This window comes from Condylura cristata, unplaced genomic scaffold (assembly GCF_000260355.1).
Source record: "Condylura cristata isolate star-nosed mole 26May11 unplaced genomic scaffold, ConCri1.0 scaffold00032, whole genome shotgun sequence".
In the NCBI taxonomy this organism is placed as follows: Eukaryota; Metazoa; Chordata; class Mammalia; order Eulipotyphla; family Talpidae; genus Condylura; species Condylura cristata.
In genome coordinates this window covers 18,685,656-18,689,731 of record NW_004567133.1, presented here as the reverse complement: position 1 = coordinate 18,689,731, position 4,076 = coordinate 18,685,656, and the positions used below count along the sequence as shown (strand labels likewise).

The following is a 4,076-nucleotide window of genomic DNA, read 5'->3' as shown; positions in this document are numbered from 1 at the left end:
TGGAAGTTAACGCCTGAGCAGGGCAATGTCAATCCCCAGGGGAGGCTGCTCTGTCCTCGAGGGAACTCGGATGTGGAGTCCTGCCCAGGGCTGCTTGGAGACTCATCGCTGCCTCTCTCCCTCCGCCTGCCCCTCCCTCCCCCACCTCCCCCATCCTTCTTCCCTCACTTCCTCCCTTCCCTAACAAATATTTATTAAACACCTTCCATCGCCAGATGCTCTTCTAAGTGTCAGGGATGTGGCAGTGACCAGACCAGACATTGTTGCTCCCGTCGTGGGGCTCGTGGCTGGCAGGGAGGACGGGGCGAGACCCATACCAGCCTCTGCCACTCCGGTGAACAGAGCCGTGAAGAGACCCGCACGTCCGGCGGGAGTTCGGGAGAGACCTGGCAGAAGGCGCCGGTGCCCAGCAGCCTTTCTCAAGCAGAGCTTCTCGGGGGGGCCCTGCGCGGCCTGGGCAGCCGGGGCCGGTTTCTGGCGTGTGTGTGCCCGTCGCCTGCTTCCCGACGGGCTGCCTTGTGCTCCCAGTTTGGAGGTTTCGCTCCTCGCAGGAAGGTTTCAGCCCTGCCGTGTGCGGGGTGTTCCCAGGTGGCTGGGCCGGGGACACCTGTCCGGTGTGGAGTGTGACCCCGCAGAGCGCTGGCGCGGTGGGGCCGGGAGCCTGCCGGGTTGAGCTGCCGCGTCTACAGTGAGCGGACTCAGGCTTCCTCCCCCGGCCCGCACACGAGCCCTTGCTGCGATCGCCAGATTCCTGATGGGAATTCTCACCACGGAGTCTCTGAAACACCTGCTTCCGGTCTGCCCTGGGGCGGGACACTCACTTCAGTGATACTCACTGCTAGGGGTGCTGCTGGTAAGCGCGGGGGTGCTGTCTCCCCCCTGGCTCGCATCTTTTTGTCTTTAAAGACCATGTCTTTGCCTCTCTTTTTGTTTTTAAAGACCATGCTTTGTCCCAGTATCAGCAAAACACAATGGTTTTCTGGAGCCTGGTGTTTGGACTTAAGTTTTTATTGACTGGCTTTTTTTTTTTTTTTAAATAACATTTTTTTAAAAAAGATTTATTTATTTATTCATACAGAACTGGAGTACAGGTCAGAGATGCGGAGGGCGAGAGGCTTCCCCAGAGACAGAGTGGGGAGCAGAACATGCAGATGGACGAAGTACACTCCTGAGGGGAGCAGCGGGCGGGTCAGGAGAGGTCTGCCGCGCCCTGTGGTCACCTCCGGGGCAGGCGGGGATCGAACTCATGCAGAAGTGGTTTAAGCTTCTTAGTGCTGTGCCTTAACTCGCTGTGCCACCATGGAGGGCCCGACTGGCTTTTTTTTTTTTTAAAGATGTATTTTATTGATTTATGCATACCAGAACGGGGGTACAGGCCAGAGGTGCAAGCCAGGGAATGAGAGGACTCATCAGAGACGGAGTGGGGAGCAGAGAAGGCAGATCTGCTGAAATCCAGTGCTGACGGGAGCAGCGGGAGACAGGAGAGGTCTGCAGGCCACGTGGGTCACTCCCTGGCCGGGGATCGAACTCGTGCTGCAGCGGCTGCCATAGCTTGAGACTTAACCCCTTGCGCCACCGGGGAGGGCCGTGACTGTTTCTTAGTACTTCTTGTCATGGCAAGAAAGTTCTTGTGAAGATAAATGCTGTTGAAAAAGAAATGGAAGCCCACTTTCGTGGACCCTGCTGGTCGTCATCTGTGTGTGCAGGGAAGGCAGCCCCCCCCCCCGAGCCCCCTGCCCGCCTGGCAGCCCCTGGGAAGTGGTGTCTGCGCTGGAGCTGGTGTGCCAGGCAGCGTGGCGTGGTCTGCCTCCCTCGCTAGACCTTTCCTCTTGACTTCCTGCTCCAGTCTGTACCCCACTTACCTCTGTAGTCTAGACTTTTCCGGGAAATTCTACATGGGCGAGAGGAAGCTGAGGCTACGGACGTGTAGGCGGTGCTGGGCGGAGGCCCAGCGCTGGGCACCGGGGCTGAAGAGTGCGCCGTATTGCCGAGTCACACCGTGCTGGGACGGCGTCACCTTCTAAAAACACAAACGGCGGCATCTCGCAGCACCGGCTTTGCTGTCGGGAATGCGCTGTTGCTCCTCAGCTGGAAGCGTGTCTGTCGGGCCTCAACGCCTGTCATCCTCGGCTCCGCCCGGGCGAAAGATACGGCAGGCTGCTGGCCATCGCCAGTGCCGCGGTCAGGGCCGAGAGGCGGCCACGGGGTGAGGCGTGCCCTGTAGGTGCCGGCAGAGAGCAGCAGGCGCACAGGCCCGCGGCGCGCTTTCCAGCTGTGCTCCCAACGGGCCGGGCCCCGCGTCCGGCACGAGCCTCAGCGAGCCGCAGCGGGGGCTGCAGTGTGCGTGACTGACTGACCCCCGCCTGGGCGGGGGAGTAGTGGCGGCGCTGACCAGGGCGCGGGCCAGCAGGCTGCTGCCCGCTCATCCGGGTCGGAGCCGGGGCCGAGGCCAGCGGAGGTGGTGCTCGCCGATGAGATCCTGAACACGTTCCAAGCAGATTGTGGGTGTGGGGCCCTCGGGCAGCGGCCGAGCAGGCAGGGCTGGAGGTGGCACCTCCCAGAGAAGGAAGCCTCGGACCGGGGGTCAGCGCTTGAGGCCAGAGGGAGGCAGGAGGCGGGAGGGAGGAGGTCCCCCCGACACACGCGGGTTGAGCGATGGGTGCCCAGCTCCGGGGCCCGTGGCTGTGCGGCCGGGGCCTCTCTGTGTCTGATTCTTCCCACCGCGTCGCGGGGAAACCTACGTGAGAAGTCCGGTGTCCCGGCCAGCGGCCCGCGCCCGGGGCCACTCGCGGTGCTGTCGCGCCTGTTGCTGTGTGTCCAGTCCCGTCACGGCTGTGGGTGAGGGCAGGGCGGACTCGCCAGCCACGAGTAAGGGGCTCTTGGGCCTCTGCCCGTTGGCTGGCCCTCGTGCTCCAGGTCCGCCGCTCCAGGGGGCATTGTGGACTGGGAGACGTGTGCCCGAGAGGGACTCAGCAGCGCTGGGCACGTGCCCGAGACGCGGCCTCTCTGCCCTGCCCCACGTGGGCCTCCCTGTCCTGCCTCCCGGCCCCCTCTCCGCGAGACTCAAGGCGAAGCGTCCCATCTCGGCCGACCGGGAGCAGGCGCTCCTCGCCTGCGTCCTCTCTGCCTTCACCAGGGTCTGCGGGAATAAGTCGGCACGCAGCGGGAAGAATCACTGCTGAAGCAGCGGCCGCGGGGGCGGGGCGGGCGGCTTGCGTCGCCTCCCCCACGGCGGCATCTCCGGGGAGATGCAGCCTCACTTGGCTGGCTGGGGCGCAAACGCGAAGTTAGTATTTCCCCGCGCGTCAGCGTGTCCTGAAAGCCGCTCTCCCGGCCGCGCAGACTGGGGCTGGCTCCGGCTTATCCGACTCCGTGGGGGTGTCTCCGGCCCGGCCTTGTCACCACTCTCCCGCCTTTCCTCCCTGTCGGGGTGCAGGGCGGCGTCAGGCGAGCCCATCTCTGCACAGAACAGAAGGCTTTTCTGGGCACTGAGGTTCCCGTCAAGTCGTCTCACCTCCCCCTGCCCACGGAGGCTCCTGCCCCCCTCCTCCCGCCGTCCTCTGCACCCTTTAAATAAGCACAAGGGTAACCCGGCCCGGTGGCCAGACAGACGCAAACAGCTGAGGGGCAGAGAGAAGAGGATGATGCTCCCGTACCCCTCCCCCCACCCGTTGGAGGTACCCCTAGCCCCTTTGCCATCCAGACTTTGGGGCTCGGGCGCACAGGGCCCACGGGCCTGCACGTGCACACCTGCCGAGTATTAAGTACGTGCCGTTTAAAATGATCACCCCTGCGGTTAGAAAAGTAAAGCAGAACTAAAAGACTTAGCATGAAAAAAAACCCCTTTCTACCTTTGCTCACTCTCCAGAGGCGATGGCTTTGAGTCCTTTTAGCTCCAAGCCCCCGGTGGTGGTTTCCGTTGTGGCCCAGAAAATACGCCTGTGCCCGGCGCTTGACTGATGAGTTCCAGCCATCACTGATCCAGACTTCTGGCTGTGGCAGGTGCCGCCCTGCTTCCCGCCACACCCCTCCTCCCCGGCCTCAGCTTCCCTCCACACCCCTCCTCCCCGGCCTCA

At 63.1% G+C, this 4,076-nt stretch overlaps 1 long non-coding RNA gene across 1 annotated transcript; it reads right to left on the bottom strand.

The window, feature by feature from the left end:
• Window positions 1-1,522: 1,522 nt before the first annotated feature.
• LOC105854282 lies at window positions 1,523-3,992 on the bottom strand. Its single transcript, XR_001145964.1, has 3 exons — window positions 3,852-3,992; window positions 1,863-3,459; window positions 1,523-1,643 (listed from the first exon to the last, which is right to left on the bottom strand). It is a non-coding gene; the product is annotated as an uncharacterized LOC105854282 (long non-coding RNA).
• Between the last annotated feature and the right edge of the window lie 84 nt (window positions 3,993-4,076).